Source organism: Anolis sagrei, chromosome 4 (genome assembly GCF_037176765.1).
Source record: "Anolis sagrei isolate rAnoSag1 chromosome 4, rAnoSag1.mat, whole genome shotgun sequence".
Lineage (NCBI taxonomy): Eukaryota > Metazoa > Chordata > Lepidosauria > Squamata > Dactyloidae > Anolis > Anolis sagrei.
In genome coordinates, this window is record NC_090024.1 from 111,080,993 (window position 1) to 111,100,460 (window position 19,468).

Sequence of the window (19,468 nt, forward strand, 5' to 3'; positions counted from 1 at the left end):
TATTGTCCAAATTCTATTAAGCCCATTTAAAGTTTTCTATCATGGGGCATTTTCAGCCTTGGCTGGAACAAGCAAACAGCCAATAAAATGTTTATATCTAAGTTGTTTATTCTGTCTGGAGAATATATTCCTCATTCATTCATTCCCCTTGAGGATATATAGTATGGGCTTTCATACATAAAAGAAAAGAAACAATTTGTTGCCCCAAAAGATTTTTATTGCTGCATATTCTAACCACATATGTTCAAGAGACTCACTTTCTTTAGAGGGCTGTAGATATATATTTTATATAACTCAGAGGATGAATTGAGCATAAGTACCTCCTGTGTATGTAACTTTAAGCACATTTTATTTGGCCATGGCGGAGATCTTCCAATTTTCTTGTGAAATTTCTAAATATTTTCTCTATGCAAGCTTAGAGCTGAATGGTTTGTCAAATTTAGCTCCCTATCTTGTTCATGCCTAGTATTATTTTAAATTATAATTACATTCGGCCCAGCCATAGATTTTAAATGTGTATTGTGCTATTGTCAATGCTTATGCTATTTGTGTTGAGATTTATTTTAATTGCTTTGTATTGTTGTTGTTATTGCTTGTTTTGATGTATTGTGGGCTCGGTCTTATGTAAGCCACACCGAATCCCTTGGGGAGATGGTAGCGGGGTACAAATAAATTATTATTATTATTATTATTATTATTATTATTATTATTATTATTATAAACAAGGCAGAATTTGACAGAATTTGCCCTTTAGTAATAGTGGTAAAAGATAATTCTTTGCAATGACTTAAGAACTCTAGTGTCTGATTAGTGTGTGATATTCCAAATTACTTAATTACTTAGGTGATCCCTCATAGTCTGAGGATGATTATCCTCTAAGTGTAGTGTCCTGGCGGTGGGTCCGTAGGTGACTGTGGAGCCCTATTCTTGATCTGCATCTTCTCCCACAGTGAGGGCATCGGTTTCCAGGTGGAAGGCAGTCCCAGTTGGGGTTGGTTTGACATGCCTTCCTCTTGACACATTCCTCTCTTTTGCCCTCCATGTGTGCCTCTTCAAATTCTACAGCACTGCTGGTCACAGCTGACCTCCAGCTGGACTGCTCAAGGGCCAGGGCACTTAAAAACTTTGTCTATGCCAGAGTTTTTAAGGTTGGCTTTGAGCCTATTTTTAAATCTCTTTTCCTATCCTCCAACATTCTGCTTTCCATTCTTGAGTTTGAAATAGAGCAACTGCTTTGGGAGATGGTGGTCGGGCATCCAGACAACGTGGCCGGTCCAGCGGAGTTGATGGTGGAGAACCATCACTTTAGTGCTGGTGGTCCTTGCTTCTTCCAGCATGCTGACATTTGTCCGCTTGTCTTCCCATGAGATTTGCAGGATTTTTCAGGGACAACGCTGATAGAATCATTCCAGGAGTTGCATGTGATGTCTGTAGACAGTCTACGTCTCACAGGTGTATAGCAGGGTTGGGAGGACAATAGCTTTATAAACAAGCACCTTCGTATCCCTACGGATGTCCCAGTCCTCAAAAACTTTCTGCTTCATTTGGGAAAAAGCTGCACTCGCAGAGCTCAGGGGGTGTTGTATTTTGGTGTCAATGTTGAGTTTTGTGGAGAGGTGGTGACTTTTGTGGAGAGGTAGATAATTTCTTATAATGGCTTTTACATTTCCTATTCCGTTATTTAGTGTTGTATTGATAAAGTCCTCTTGCTAACAAAAATATATATTAGGGCCTGTCTACACTGATGTCACCCCCCACCCCCCACCCCACCCCAGTTGCAATCAGAAGTCACTCCTGGATGTCTGGGTGATGTTGGTGATGTGCTTACCCTCTCCTTCTCCTTGGTCACATGGGTGTCATTCCTATGTCAGCAATGGTGCCGAGTGATGATCTGATGGCTATCACAACAACAGAAATAATAGTCAAGGAAAGGGTGACCATCCAGTGGGACCAAACCGAGTTACACCGAGTTCATCATGACTGGACAGTCTGAATTCCACTTCTGCCAGTTTGACAGTTTGGAAGCCAGAGCATCTGAACAACTGAACACTGATGTTTCAGACCCTCTATTTCAGTGTCTATGTAGATGACTCCTTAACCTGTATCTTCTTTTTCCATTGGGCAAATGTAGTTTATTTTTTTGGGAAGGGAAAACTGTAGATGGGAAAGGATTAGGGGTTGTGGGGCTGAGATTTTCATTCATTGGTACCAGTTTTACAAAATGCGTAACAGAAATAGGATTTAGTTCCAGGTCATCCATCAGATACTAAAATCCATGGATGCTCCAAGTCCCATTGTGATGTTCCTTATATTAAAAATGACAAAATAAAAGTTTGTTTTTTGGAATTTGGAAAAAAGGGAATATTTCTCAAGCTACTGTATCTGTAGATATGGAAGGCTGAATGTACACATTTTTTGAATCCCTTCAGTTCTCAAAGACCAATTAAGATGTGGAAATAATCACCAGTATTCACAGACAACAATTTTGCAGTCTTTTAGAAACTTACATTTTGAACCACATTTGACAGGCATACTCATTTAAAAATAAATCAAAAAGAAATATTAAAAAATGTGATAATCATGAGTATAAAAGATATGTCATTATAATTGCAATTATATTAACTAAAATAACAATTTTATTGCAAAATTTTCAATGTGCTTATTTATTGTCCCACTGTGCAATGGGGAGTGTGTAATAGCTGTTGCAATAATTTAAATGAACCAGACAGTGCATTGAAGCCCTGATAAATGGTTGCATGAATGTTCCAACGGCATGTGAAATGGTTATACATGTATAACTCACTTATGTGACTGTAAACAAAATGTGTTTTTAATGCAATATCCCCCCACCTCCAAATTAAAACCGTGTAAGCGAGGAAACTAAAATGTGTCTGTGGCACAAATAGCCATTATTTTCCAATTACTTTTATGAAGCCCTGAAAAAGTCACACTAATATATAAAAATCACAATTAAAATATATATAAACATACTATATTGGCACTGAAAGAAATGAAGGCATTCCAAATCAGGTATTTCCTTTAGGATGTGTTCTGAGACCTATTTTTGCTGATTGAAGAAAGAGCTCAAAACTCCCAAAAGCCATAGAGCCAGTCATTCCCATGGTTAGTGTCTGTGTATAGTTCTTTCTTTGCTCATATATTCACAGGATAACCAACAGCTGAAGCAGAGTTCTTTGATGGAGGGAAGATAACTGTTCCGACTTTTCTTTTTCCTGGAAGACATGTATTCATGTGTGTACATAACTTACCAGCATGCTTTGATCTTCTGGCTAGTGTGAGAATTTCCAGATGATCTTCTCCCTTACTTTCACAATGGTGCAGTTGCTATAAACTTTTCATATTTTGGAGAAACAGATCACAACTTTTAAAAAAGTCATTTAGAATACAGGCCATTTTAATTATTTTGTTTAGCAAATTTGGTGAAATCACAAGGTTCAAATATATTGTTTGTAAAATCCAAAATAAAGGTAATTCCATCTGAATATGTCATCTTAAGACTTTAACTTATAGGCAGTTCCAGAGTTACAAACATCCAGCTTACAAATGACTCATAATTAAGAACAGGGGTGAGACAACAGGAAGTGAGAGAAATCCACCCCTAGGAAACGAAATTCATTCCTGTTAGAGTTTTCATGGTCATGGGAATAAAGCTTTATCACCAATTCTTGTTTTCACAACAAGCCATTTTTTTTTCAAAATCCAATTTTCACCAGGACAGAAAGTGAGGTCAAATCTTCTGAACATGGGCACAGGCAGCAAAACAAACACCACAGGGCATTAAATTAACCCTTCCCTATTATTGATTTTTATCTCTAGATAGATAGATAGATAGATAGATAGATAGATAGATAGATAGGTGGTGCATTTACACTTAAAAATGTACCTGTTTCAAATTACATGCATGCATTTATCTTCATGAAATTGGTGAGCTTCTACCTCCAGGTTCCTCATTCTACTTAACTGAACCTTCTGCAGTAAAGATTCTATTCAGCTGGAAAAGATCTCCCTGGATTCCTAATAAACAAGATTTCTTTGTGTTTTCTTTTTTTGTGTGCCTTGCAATGCTTTTGGCAAGTGATGTTACTAGTATACATTGCATAAAACATCTCATTGACAGGAAATTAAAAGGAATTCAGAAGCATATATCATTAGAAGAATGTACAGAACAGTGATCCAACAGATATGAAAATAAAGCACCCAGACACACATTTTAATACATAATCATGAAATCATAGTAAATATTTAATTAAAGAACACAATGAAAATAAGCAAGCATTACTGATAATACACATGGATTCCATAGAACCTTGAAGATAATCCAAGCATGAAATTTCCTGGAGGAAAAGTGAAAATATTTCCTTTTATTTGTCTCCATGTGGAAGTGTGACCTCACAACAGGCCTTAGCAGAGCAGAATAACATCTGCCTTGCATGCCAGATGTCATCTGTTTGATAAAACTATCAAAAACTTCTGTACAAAATCCCAAATAGTATAGATTACAGCACAGACATACTGATTTTGATGATTCCATAATCTGATTCAGAATAAGGCGGTAGTTTTCTTGTGTTTGTTTGTCTGTTTGTGTTTGTAGAATCAATAGTTTGGAGTAGGTTTCACTAAGAAGTGCAAGAATGTCAACAATCCTTCCTCATTTTGGTCCAATATGCAGTTTAAGGATGCCATGTTCTCCTTGACTACTGTTGATATTCAATGTGTTGTCGAAGGCTTTCATGGCTGGAATCACTGGGTTGTTGTAGGTTTTTTCGGGCTATATGGCCATAGTCTAGAGCAGGGGTCCTCAAACTTTTTAAACAGAGGGCCAGGTCACAGTCCCTCAAACTGTTGGAGGGTCGGATTATAATTTGAAAAAAAAAATACAAATGAATTCATATGCACACTTCACATATCTTATTTGTAGTGCAAAAAACACTTTAAAACAATATAATAATTAAAGCAAAGAACAATTTTAACAAATATAAACTTATTAGTATTTCAATGGGAAGTGTGGGCCTACTTTTGCCTGATGAGATAGGACTGTTGTTGTTGTTGTTGTTGTTGTGTGCTTTCAAGTTATTTCAGACTTAGGTTGACCCTGAGCAAGGGCTGGGTAAATGACCTTGGAGGGCTGTATCCGGCCCCCGGGTCTTAGTTTGAGGACCCCCGTTCTAGAGGCATTCTCTCCTGATGTTTTGCCTGCATCTATGGCAAGCAACCTCACTACCTCTGAGGATGCTTGCCATAGATGCAGGCAAAACATCAGGAGAGAATGCTTCTAGAACATGGCCATATAGCCCGAAAAAACCTACAACAACCCTGTTGATATTCAGTTACCTTCTTCATTCTAGCTGAGGACATTAGTGATCTCTGTTCTAACATTCATTAGGTTTAAATAAACATTCTTCCTCATTTTAAAAAAATACACAGTTAGAGAACCTCCAGTACAGATAATAAACAGATGAGAAACATAAAATATGTTTGTCTGACATAATCACAACTTGTCATCTTCTAGCATCTTTGGTATTTGCTACCTTCTCCCACCCCCATCTTTTAAAAAGGCAGCTTGAAAACATTTCAGCCTCTTGAGTTAGAAGCGTAGCTTTCCTTGTATGTCATCCACTTCAGGTGCTGCTTTCAAAGTCAATATTCTTCTTGGCTGTGATTGTAAAAAGTGGGGCCACAGTTGCATTCATTGTTCAGTGAGCTTGTCCACATAGTTAAACCCACCGACAGCAATGAATGTTGATTGTGACCTTTTGTGTGTGAGAAAGGCTCTGTAAACAAACAGGCAAACAAATCTGGTGTGCAGGTTTTGTCACTGTCTTCAGTGAAAGGTCTGAAAGCATGAAGGAAGGAGGAGGATGGTTAGCTGGAGGGTACAATCAACGGTCGATGGTTTTCACTTTAATCCCAAACTCACCGACAGCGTTGAATGTTCACTGAAGCAACCACAAGAAACAGAACTCCATGGACTTCACAGCATCCATCCTTACATTTCTGAAAGGGGGGAGAGGAGGAGAGATAAAAAGGACAATAGCCTACATTCCATAGATCATTCACTTTTAAGTCACTGGTCCCATAGCACTTGACCATTGACCCATCCCATTAAATTGTCCTATAAAAGGATTCTCAGTAAAGAATGGCTCTGAGTGCTCAGAAAATCTATTTCCAACCTGTTTGGGGAATTTGGGCACAGGAATAAAGGGCAAAGTTGCCCATGGAAGAAAGTACAATATTGAAGCAAAATATCTGCTTCTAACACACATACTTCTGTGAGGGGAGACACTACACAAACTAGCCTTGAGAATATTTTAGTCTATTTTTCAGTCATATACTGTATGTAGCAAAGCCTAATATTAACAAAGAATTTTAAAGTGTATGAAAAGGTTCGCACAGATGTATTACGTAATGCTTCCAATAGTTCTATAAAGCAGAGCACTATTACTTTTCTCATAATTATATTACCTGAGTATCATTAGGCTGTTTTCAGCCTGTTGAATGAAGTTCTGAAAGAATGTATTTGCAGTGGGGCAGGCCCATAGCCAGGATTTTGATTCGAGGGGGGGGGCTGAGTTTGATTCGGGGGAGGGGCTGAGTCTGAGTGAAAGAGGGTCTACCCTAGCAAACCTTTTGTATCATTACCCCAATACCCTCATGCATATGGGATATATTGAGCACTAGCTGTCCCTTGCCACACGTTACTGTGGCCCACATGGGGGTTTTGTGTGGGAGGTTTGGCCCAATTCTATCGTTGGTGGGGTTCAGAATGCTCTGTGATTGTAGGTGAACTATAAATCCCTGCAACTACAACTCCCAAATGTCAGAATCCTATTTTCCCCAAACTCCACGAGTGTTCACATTTGGGCATATTGAGTATTCATTTCAAGTTTGGTCCAGATCCATCATTGTTTGAGTCCACAGTGATCTCTGGATGTAGGTGAACTAAAACTCCAAAACCAAAGGACACTGCCCACCAAACACTTCCAATACTTTCTGTTGGTCACGGAAGAACTGTGTGCCAAGTTTGGTTCAATTCCATCGTTGGTGGGGTTCAGAATGTTCTTTGATTGTAGGCGAACTATAAATCCCAGCAACTAAAACTCCCAAATGACAAACTCATTTTTTTGAGTTAAGGACATACATTGGCTTGTTAGGGGTTTTGTGTCCAAATTTGGTGTCAATTCGCCCAGTGGTTTTTGAGTTCTGTTAATCCCACAAATGAACATTACATTTTTATTTATATAGATGGTGATCAGATCATGATATGAATAAACATAACAGTTTAAATAATGTACCAGTAAGGCCTTCTCGCGGACCACCATGAGAATTTCGGGGCGAGGGGGGGGGGGGGCTGAAGCTACATGCCTGCAGTGGGGAAATACTGGGACAAAGCTCAAATCTTTTACCCCTTATACTATATCAGCCTGCAACTGTATACCTTAATTTCATCCCTTGCTGATTTCTGAAGATAACATTACTTAAACACACACAATTATCCTCAATACAGTGTATATATATATATATATATATATATATATATATATATATATACTGTATTTGTATACCGCCCTTCTCAGCTTGCAGGCGACTCAAGGCGGTTTACAGAGGCAACAATTCAATGCCCACAATACCATAAATACAGTTAAAAACATTAACACATAATATAAAACCATAGCAAGATCAACAAAAACATAAATCATATGAACAAATATATAAACAAATGCTGAGATTTCAAGTCATATATCCAAGTGACCCCATTTGATCCAATTTTTTTCTTGATCACAATATAATCGGAAAAAAATCTTTATAATAACATCAAGCTGGGAAGAAAATTCCATTACTGAGCTCTTTGCAAAATGATTGCATGGTATTCTTCTCCCTTTCATCTCTACTTACAGCTTCCTTCATAATACTGTTCAATAAAATTGTGGAGGAAGGGAAGTACAGGAGTCCCATTCTTTGCTATCACTCTTTTCCATGTGTGCGGAATGAACAGGATACTCTATTATATATGAAAACTCTCCCTGTGACCCAGAGTCCTGAAAATTGGGGACTCTGGATTATATAGAGAGGTTTGTTTGTTTGTTTGCTTTGATTCTATGATTCTATTAGTGAGCCGCAGTTATGGATTACATGAAGAACTTTTGTATGCAGCACAGGTTGTGCTTTAGAGATTATCACTTTCCACACATAGGGACTGATGACAACAGGTAGGGATTGGAAATCTATTTGAAAATATTCTTAAAATGGCTGAAAAATGTGCTTCTTATGTGTTGAGAAGCCTTGACAAGAATCCTGTACTGATGAAAATCCCTGAAGTTTGGAATTTATTTGTACAAAATTCACACATGATTGTTTAGTTGTACAAAATTCACACATGATTTATTTGTACAAATTTCACACCTGACATCCGCTGGGAAGTAGCAGCCAATAGTGAAAGGACCAAGACAGAGACATCTCCAGCTCATCCCTTGTTTGGGTATCAGCCAGCACGTCAACGACTTAAATCAAGAAATAGTTTTCTTAGATCTACAGAGACACTTTCTGGAACACCTCAGCAAGCGAGAGTCCAAAAGTGGCAGGCTCAAAGTGAGGCCCAGAACCTCAACCAATGGCTGATACCAAATGAGAGACTCCCCCTGGGCACATAGAAGACTGGGCGACTTGGAAGGCGCTGAACAGACTGTGCTCTGGCACCTCGAGATGCAGAGCCAATCTTAAGAAATGGGGCTACAGGGTGGAATCCACGGCATGCGAGTGTGGAGAAGAGCAAACCACTGACCACCTGCTGCAATGCAACCTGAACCCTGCTACATGCACAATGGAAGACCTACTTGCGGCAACACCAGAGGCACTCCAAGTGGCCAGAAACTGGTCAAAGGACATTTAATCAACTACCAAGTTTGCAAACTTTGTGTTTTTTTAATCTGTTTGTTTTGTTCTGTTAGAAATGTAATACAATGATCTGGTTGCCCCTGACACGATAAATAAATACATGATTGTTTTGTGTAAATATTATTTTCTGCATAGAAAATACTGTATTGGGGACTTATTCTACACAAAATTAACACATGGTTGTTTTGCACACACATATACACCAGCTTTTTCTGCATACAAAACACCTTTGTTTGCAAAATATTTGGAGGAAAAGCATAAAATTCCGTAAAGCTAAAACATCATACTAACTGAATTATAATTTTGTCATGAATACTTTAGTCATCTGACTTTAATAATAGAATGGAATTAATATAAATTCATTATACTGTTAATTTAAAGCTACTGCAATACACTCTATATGGGACTAACTTTGAAGATGATTTGAAGTTTACAGCTAATGCAAAATGTTGCAGTAAGAATACTATAAAGGCAACATATAACATCAGTCTTAAATGACTGCCTGCCAATTCCACCTGGTCTGAATCCAACATACTTGTGATTTAAGGGTTTAATTAGCTTGGGATCTTGAAACTTGACAGAGTTCCTCTCCCTGTTCATACCTCCTGAAGAACTACGGTCAGGGGTCCTCCTCTGTGCCCCACAATAGGAAACAAAATGGGAGAGGGAGAGGGAGCACTTTTTCATAGTGTACTAAGGAATGTCTTCTCTTTAAAGGTCTGGTTGGCACCAACTTTTGGCATAAAGTCAAAATATAATTTTATTTAGAAATGAATTTATGTGACTGCATATGCACATAGTTTTAAATTCTTATACATTCAAAATGGTTTTAACTGCTGTTTTGTTTAATGCATTTTATCTTGTTTCTATTATTTATGGTTTGAATGCTTTAAATTGTTTATATTGTGTGCTGCCCCGAGATCCCATTATAAATTCTGGGATAGAAATATTTTAATAACATGAATAAACAAATATAATTGCCACAAGGAATGTTGCTCAAAACGGCCTCCTCATTGAACCCCCCCCCCCCCCCGCCCCATATCCAGATCTATGGCAGCAATTAACAGCAAAACTTTACATGGAAGACCTGTAATTTACTTACAAGATTCTACATGTAACAACTAATAAGGGGATGATGATATATCACAGATAGGCCATTTCCAGTTTTTGTATTCCTCACCTCTTGCTGTTTATGTTTAGTCGCATTGCTTGCTTAATGTCTATTTTATGGTAAATGTCCATGATTTGACTGTTTATGATTCATTCTAATTCAAATTTAGGAAGGTGGGATGATTGTTATAATCTGAGAGTTTTAGAGAAAGAGTGTGATGCACATTCTACATAGAAATATAATGCGCAGACCCTAACGCAGACTCATCACAGGGAATTCTGGGTCTGAGAGTGTATGACTCACCCAAGGTTGCCCAGGGATCTTCCCATGAATGAGTGGAGAAACAAACCCTGGTATCTGGAGTTGTAGTCTCTACATCACACTAGCATTCTTTGTCTAAAGCAGTGGTTCTCAACCTGGGGTTCCCAGATATTTTTGGCCTACAACTCCCAGAAATCCCAGCCAGTTTACCAGCTGTTAGGATTTCTGGGAGTTAAAGGCTAAAAACATCTGGGGACCACAGGTTGAGAACCACTAGTCTAAAGTTTCTTGTGTTATTGTTCTTTTATATTGGTCTATGGCTCTAATTGATAATTGATCAATTAATAAGAAATTGGTTTCCATTAGCTGCTTATGCTGAAAAGTTGGTTTGAGCTACTACTGGGTCATACTTGTAATTATTCAACGAAGCTGAGTGAAAGACTGAAAAGTAGCACAGTTATACTAATTGTTTAATTATGAAGCTATATTTAGTTTAGGCTTAAACATCTACTTAAAAACAAAAAATATCAACTTGAAGTCATATTATATAGCCAGAGAATACTTATATAATGCGATACAATGCAGTCTACGCTGTTTCAAAATGCATTATATGGCAGTGCAGATGGGATCATCATTTCTGTGAGATCAATGTGCAGGCTACAGTTTTTTATCTATTGTAAAGATTCCTCCAAGTAAAGCATTACCAGTTTTAACATAATGCTAAGAAGAGCTTTCGCTTTCTTCATATTGTAAGTTGTATATGAAACTGCTTTACAGAATGGGCTGCTATTGGTTGTAGTGGAGCCGGCACAGGGTCCACTAAATGGGGTCACTGTACAAAAAAGCGAATTCATTAGCATCCTCTTCTTTAAAAAACACACAAATATGTAAGTGGGGGTAAGAATGGAGGATGGGGCTGGAGAAAGCCAGGACACACTGACCTCCCTGATAGTAAAGGAAAGATATACAAGTGTTTGGGAAGTCTGACTTGGCCACGGTGGTCCACGCTTTGGTTACATCCCGTTTAGATTACTGCAACGCTCTCTACGTGGGGTTGCCTCTGAAGACTGCCCGGAAGTCGAACGTGCGGCAGCCAGACTACTAACAGGAGCGGGGTACAGGGAGCATACTACTCCTCTGTTACGCCAGCTCCACTGGCTGCCAGTCAGCTTCCGAACACAATTCAAAGTGGTGGTCTTAACCTATAAAGCCCTAAACGACTCTGGCCCAATTTACCTGTCCGAACGTATCCTCCCCTATGAACCCTCAAGATTGCTAAGGTCGTCTGGAGGAGCCCTGATCTTGATCATACTGGCCTCACAGGCGCGGCTGGTGGGGACGAGAGACAGGGCTTTCTCGGTGGTGGCCCCTCGACTCTGGAACTCTCTTCCACTGGAGATCAGAACTGCTCCTTCTATCTTAACGTTCAGGAAACAGGTGAAAACTTGGCTTTGGGGATTGGCATTCGACAAATGAGCCATGATCCTGTGATATGGATGGATGACGACGAATAATGATTTTTGATGACAACTGACCACTGTAATTATATAATTGTATTTTGCTATTTTAATGTTTTAGTGTGATTTAGAATATAATGTTTTAATGACTGTCTGTAATATTGATGTTGGAAACCGGCCTGAGTCCCTCGAATGGAGGTGAGAAGACCGGTATACAAAACTGCTAAATAAATAAAATAAAATAAATTTCTGGTTTCTCAAGACCATAGAATAGCTTCATTTCAGTCCCACTTGCTTGGCAAGCTAAATAAATAATTAAAATATTTGAACACTTTTAAATGTATATTTGTAGTATGCTCTCCACTGTCTCAATAAAGAAAGCAGACTTTGTGGTTTAGAGTCAGCCATCTTCCTATTATCATTCCATTATGTATTTTTTTTAGTTTCCGTTTTTTTCCTGTGACTTTATTTTTCTCCCAATTTACTATTTTCCTTTTTCTTGGCATCAGTCAGAGAAATAGACTCCTCAGATGTGTCATTTCCATTAGATTCAGCCTGTAACTGATAGACTTGGCTACATCTCACTTCCATTTTTTGTTTCCAAGAAAGTATTTGAAACCTCAGTACTATTATTCATTCTTCTGTTTATTTCTCACCTTGAATACAATACAAAAATCCCTACCCTCTCCTAAACTTTCAGTTCTTCAATCTGCCTTTTACATTATGCACAAAGTAACAATAATTTTCCTCTCTTCCAATTCCATCATCTGGTTTCTATCTTCTCTTTAAAAGAAACCCTGCGGATTGACCATGTGTGCCTTTGCTGGCCTGCACTACAAATGCCAGATTTATTTTATGTTCATTTCATATCTCTGGGCTTCTGAGAACATTCAGATTGGCTGTAACTTTTTTTTGTTCTTTATTTAAGGTTAGTAGGTCATAAATAAACCAAAACACTTTTCCTTGCTCTGAGCAATACCGTCATAAGCATACATGAAATCTCACTTTTAAAAAACAAGAAACCTAACGTGACTTGACAGGAGTACACGAGCAAGTAGTTCATTGGGTTGCTTTAAAGGCCATAGGGATTTCTGCAGTGGAAGTTGTCTGTCTTAGGAATAGATTAAATATCTTGTCTGATGACCTGTACTTAATTTAAGTGGCTGCCTTTGCCAGTCCTTCCAGAGGGCGTATCTGTGAAATAGAGCATCTCATCTTCCATCTTCAGCCCTTTGCATCCTCTTGATGGCTTGACCTAAATTGAAGATATGGGTGCTATGCTGCGCAAAACATTAGTTTCACTGCTGGGCTGAGCAGCATCTTTAATCTTGTTAATTAGAAGTAAATAATGTTTTCCTTGCATCAAGAAGGCTGGGGTACAGATAATGCCTTGAGGCTGTTGATTTACTTTTGCATGTGTTTGCGTTTATTATAATAAATAGATTGTGTCCTGATAATTTATACTGTAATGAAATAAAACAGAACACAGACAGCACCATAATATTCAAATGTTAATACTTTACACTGTATACATATAAACAACTAGCTGTCCCCTGCCATGCGTTGCTGTGGCCCAGTCTGGTGATCTGGAAAATAAAGTAATGGTATCTAATATATGTAATTTCTTTCTGCTTGTGGGTAAACAGTATTTCTTGTTGTTTCTTTGTCAGTGTTGATGTGGAGAGTGTCTGGTTTGCCTACTCTGGAATATGCAACATATCATTGTCCTTCTTTAGGGGTCTCATTCAAATCTATGATATTATTTATTTATTTTTATTTATCTACATCACTTATATCCCGCCCATATCAGCCTGCAGGTGACTCAGGGCGGTCTCAGTGGTCTTTGGATGTAGGTGAACTATAACTCCAAAACTCAAGGGCAATTCCCACCAAAACCTTCTAGTGTTTTCTGTTGGCCATGGGAGTCCTGTGTGTCACCTTTGGTTCAATTCCATCACTGGTGGAGTTCAGAATGCTCTTTGATTGTACGTGAACTATAAATCCCAAGAACTACAACTCCCAAATGACAAAATCAATATTATATCTCTTTGTGTTAGAGTCATATATATCTGTATCTATCTATGGCTGGATGGCTCTTTGTCAGGAAGGCTTTGATTAGATTTTCTTGCCCTGGTGAAGGGAGTTGGACAGGATGGCCTTAAGTATTTTCTGTTGGTCGTGGAGGTTCTGTGTGGGAAATTTGCCCCAATTCTGTCGTTGGTGGGGTTCAGAATGCTCTTTGATTGTAGGTGAACTATAAATCCCAGTAACTACAACTCCCAAATATTAAGGTCTATTTCCCCCAAATTCCATCTGTGTTCATATTTGGGCATATGGAATATTCATGCCAAGTGTGGTCCAGATCCATCATCGTTTGAGTCCACAGTGGTCTTTGGATGTAGGTGAACTACAACTCCAAAACTCAGGGGCAATTCCCACCAAACCCTTCTAGTGTTTTCTCTTGGCCATGGGAGTCCTGTGTGTCACCTTTGGTTCAATTCCATCACTGGTGGAGTTCAGAATGCTCTTTGATTGTACGTGAACTATAAATCCCAAGAACTACAACTTCCAAATGACAAAATCAAAAATGTTTGAGTGAAGAACATAGATTGGGTTGTTAGGTGTATGCTGTCCAAATTTGGTGCAAATTTTCCCAGCGGTTTTTGAGTTTTGTGATACCACAAACAAACATTACATTTTTAATTATATAGATAAGCATTATCCAGCCAAAGCTGAGTCCTTGTAAATTTCTTTGATTTCATGAGAAACAAGTACTCAGATTTCCCCCATTGAAATCAAGAAGGTTTGGACTGGATTGTGTTTTGAATATTAAATATAAAATAATTTCATGAAACGTAGGAATGTTTTTATAGACATAAAAGTAGTCATAAATGATTTGCTCATTAAACAGACAGTTGCATTGGCTGTTGCCAATTCTATTTGTGGGAAAGGTCTTTTCAGGAAACCAATATATGTTCATTGTATATTGGGCCAGAGGTTAGCACAGCTGGTAAATCATCAGCAACTATAAGATCTATTAACCAAAAGGTTGCAAGTTCAAAGCCCCAGGTTGGCATGAGCGGCCGACCGTCAGCCCTGCTCACTGTTTACCTAAGCAGTTTGAAAACAGCTTTAGCTGTAATTAGAGCAATTAGGTACCGCTAAAAGCAGGGGAGGTGTTTTAAAACGCCATAAAGAAAAAGAAGATCAGAAAATGCAGGAATGAGGAAGTCCTGATGGCTCTTCGTCATAGAGGATGGAGCGACAGCACTCGAGCCCAACTATCCATTGCATCAAAACAACACCTCCTTCTGTGCTGTCTGTCTGTGTATATACAAACTGCATTGAATATTTGCCATATATATGTACTTGTGATCCGCCCTGAGTCCCCTTCAGGGTGAGGAGGGTGTAATATAAATAAAGTATTATTGTTGTTGTTGTTGTTGTTGTTGTTGTAGTAGTAGTAGTAGTAGTAGTATCTTGAATGACACCACAAGTTTTGTATATACAGCTTTTGTCTGGTAACTGAATTTATGAAGAAAGCAATTTCTCTATTTATTTTTTGCTAAACTTAGGATGTCAGCTATCACTCTTCTTCCTTTCTTTGCTTTCATACCTCCATTCATGAATGCTGTTAACCGAGAGATGGATCACATATTGCTCTTGCCAGGAGAATGACACCAAAAATAGGACAGCACTGACAAGCTCTGCACTTCCCCACTGTGTTGTTTATAAGCTTATACCTACTATGATGATCAAACTCTTCACAAAATCTCAGCAATATGCTTCTGTTGGCTGCCAGGAGGATGGAAAAAATATAATATCATGGCTATGCACACAGTAAAAACTTGAAAACCTAACAATAAAAAGTACAGAAATCTTCATTGTAAGTTATTTTGATGGTTTCCCTGAGGCAAGAGTGCCATATGTTCTAGCTTTTAGTTACAATTCATGCATCCCAAATTGACTCTGCTTATGTTGCAAATTCTGAGCATGCTGCAAAATTCCTTTAGAGGAGTCTGTGCTCTCCTGGCTGGTTGTACAAAGCCCCTTTAAATACCACTGGAAACAACCATGATGTTACTGTCAAGTAGAATACATACAGCAATGCAGCTTGCACAAAATGAATGTTATATAATACTAGCCTTCCCCTGCCACGCGTTGCTGTGGCCCACTCTGGTGGTCATGGGGATTGTGTGTGGGTTTGGACCAATTCTATCATTGGTGGGGTTCAGAATGCTCTGTGATTGCAGGTGAACTACAAATCCCAGAGGCTCTTCACCTTCCTAAACTACATTTTCCAATGAATATATTCATCATCGAGTCTCAACCAATTCAACATAGTTTGTGTCACCCAAACAAAGTTTTGGGAGTAGAATTACTACTTTCAACGTAAGGACTACACAATTAAAATAGGAAATAACATGTTAGGAAAACTAGGAACATATTTTCTTTATTATTAAAAATGTTGTTTATGAAAACTTTGAAAATTCCCCAATAATCTGTGAATAAGAGAAACTTCTGACATTTAGTGGGTTAGCAGTGGTAAATGCATTCTACCATTGCAGCAAGTTTCACCCCTATAGTTGTAAAAATGAGGGAGAAAGGAGCCCCAGAAGCCCCCCCCCCCATGTGCACAATTACTATAATGAAAAAGTAATGAAATTTCATTACTCTCATTATAGTAACCAATTTTTCACTAACAATACTTTAGAAACACTTTAGAAACAAAGCACCAACACCCACCATGTTTTGTAATGGTTTTTTAAACATCTTTTTAAATCAATAGCACATGTCTAATAATGACTAAATCACCTGATGTTTTTCATTTCCATTTTATCTGTTAAGGCTGATTTGAAATTGGAATTGCAAGTTTGGAAATTTCTATCATCTAGGTGGCTGCTTTTGAAAATGGCAACATTAGCCAACATCTGGAAGTCAGCAGGCTCTAAATACCATTTCAATCAGTTCAAAAACACATCAATGTTTCTATTATGATGAATGTTTCTCTCATAAAATAACATAAAATGACCCTTTGCAACAATGCTATTAGAATTGATTTTACATTTTCTTCATAGTCAGCCATACACATGGCTCCTTATTCCTGTTAACTTCCTTTTAACTTCTCAATGTGATCATCCATTTCTGCCTTTAAAATTCTGTCATCACTGGTTGCTGTGTCCAGTTTTTAGAAATGGCAGTAATTCAAATATATGAAGTTTTTATACATATAGGGTCAGAGAATAGAGGTGAAGGAGAAAGAACAGGCAAAATAAATAAATGAAGGGGAATAGAAATAATTATAATTGTTTCAATTAATCATTGGGCTGATATCATTCTGTACTAATCTCACCATTTGTGGCAAAGAGAGACATACTTCCTCTATCCTCCTGACATCTAATTTAATTCATATTTACCATTTATTTCTGGTTTCATATTCATGATGTCTTGAAGATTCTCAGCTACATTTCTTCATCATATTATGGCATGATCTGCAAATCTGTGAGAAGAAAAAACATTAGATAGGTTTATATTTGATATTTTGATATATTTTTATATCTGTGATCAATTGATAAGCCCATTACAACTACTGTTGTTAGCGACATGTCTTCTTGTTTGACTAATTTTGTCCAAAACACCTTTTTGATTCAAATACGGATTGTGTCCTGTACCATATATACTTGTGTATAAGTTGATCTCATGTACAAATTGAGGGCAGTTTTGGGGGGTCAAAGTTATGGATTTTGCTTCGATATGTAGATATGCTGAGAGTCATTCCTCAGAGAGGTGCCTCAAAAGGGTCAGCCATCCCTGGTCATGGCCAGGCACCATTTTCTTGCCCAGGCATTCAGAAAAGTCAGAAGTGTAACTTCTCATTTTCCACCCCTCACATCAGAGATTATTCCTTTTAGGGGGGATGAGGGGATAAGTGTTAAGTACTGACTTTGACCTGTGCATAACCTGAGCTAGTTTTTTTAAATCAGTTTTTTTAACTAACATTTTCAGACTTATACGAGGGGTATTTTTTAAGTAAGGTCCGTTTTGTTGTAGACGCTAGTAGTTCACGCGCATACCGCAACGAGCGCGTGCGTTGTGTACCGGCATGCTTCGGGAACAACTGTGCTCAGTTTCCGCTCTGTAGCTAACATGTATAGTTCTGTTCTCTGCTTTAAAAATGTTTAAGACTATCAACTCACCCTCCGCATGTGAGGTTTGCTCAGTGATACGGTTTTTGTCAGCAAGGAACCTGCCTGGTGCAGAAATTCATCGACAGATTTGTGAAGTGTACCGTGATACTGTTATGAGTGAAAGCAAAGTGTGTAAGTGGGTACGACAATTCAAAGATGGCCGTGACAACGTCCATGATGAGGACCTCTCCGGTCGCCCTTCTTTGATTACAGATGATTTGGTTATCGGAGCAGGCGGCAAGTTTTTATGAAGAGGGTATTTTAAAATTGGTTCAGAGGTATTATAAGTGTTTGAACAAACTTGGCAACTATGTCGAAAAATAAAGTGAAATATGTACTTTCTGAAAAGAAATTTACTTTTTTGAAATAAACTTTCATTGTGTACTAATGTTCCAATGGACCTTACTTAAAAAATACCCCTCGTACATACATGAGTGTATACAGTACAGGCAGTCCTATAGTTAAACATATCTGACTTACAAACAACTCACAGTTAAGAATGGAAGTAAGGCAACAGGAAGTGAGAGAAATCTACCCCTCGGAACGGAAATTCACTCCTGGAAGAGTTCTCATGGGGAAAAGGTGTCTCCATTGAAGCTTTATCTCCAACCTTTGTTTCCACAACAAGTCATTTTTTCCCAAAATCCAATTACTACAGGGACAAAAAGTGTGGTGAAATCTTCTGAACAGGAGCACTGAGACCAAAACACCACAGGGCTGTTAAGTTTTCCCTGTGCTATCCAAAACTAATGAATATACTAGTATATATTTGGCTGGAGTTACATTTAAATATGTACCTGTTCTGACTTACAAACAAACTCAACTTAAGAACAAACCCACAGAACCTATCTTGTTCGTAACTTTGAAACTGTCTGCACATGTTTTTCCCTGATTCATCTCACCATGGCATGTTATGGAAACATGCTTATTTCATTTCATGCTGATTGTCCAGTGATAATGAAAGCAGAATCGATGTTTGTGTATGACATAAGCTGCATCAGATATAGCCTAGAAAATTGGGGCTGCCAAATATGGAATGGGTACTATAGAGTTACAGTTATTTTACAATTGGGAAATATATCTGACTGACCCCTTTACAGGACTGATCTCAAAATAAATGCAGAAGGACCACCCTGGTCAAAAACAAGGGTTACTTCCAAAATGAGACTGAGAAGTAAATTGAAAATTAAATAGCTTGAGATTTGGATGACTGGACATGTAATTACTAGTATATGTTTAGTATATCTAATTGGCTAAGTTATTTACATTATTGGGTCTGGTTAATAATAATGACCTCACAAGTTCTTCTATATTAATTACTATTATAATTCCATATCAACAGATGGGGTACATATTTGGTTTTGCAATGTCACCAAATTTAAATTAGGGAGCAATCTTTCTCACATCTGGATAGTAAGGTTTCTGCTAGTATTGCTAATGGAACACATGGCTGCTTGAGAAGTGAGGCACCTATGTCCATGATTATAAATCATATATGTGTGTCTGTTGTACATATCAGCTGGAGGAGAATGGCAACT

At 38.1% G+C, this 19,468-nt stretch overlaps 1 long non-coding RNA gene across 1 annotated transcript in view; it reads right to left on the reverse strand.

The window, feature by feature from the left end:
* Positions 1-3,394: 3,394 nt before the first annotated feature.
* Positions 3,395-19,468, reverse strand: part of LOC137096940 (uncharacterized) — a 131,709-nt gene continuing 115,635 nt past the window's right edge. The window contains exons 3-5 of the long non-coding RNA XR_010909828.1: positions 17,160-17,242; positions 5,939-6,015; positions 3,395-5,854 (exon numbers count right to left, since the gene is read on the reverse strand). This is a non-coding gene — a long non-coding RNA (uncharacterized lncRNA). The remainder of the gene's footprint in view (positions 5,855-5,938; positions 6,016-17,159; positions 17,243-19,468) is intronic.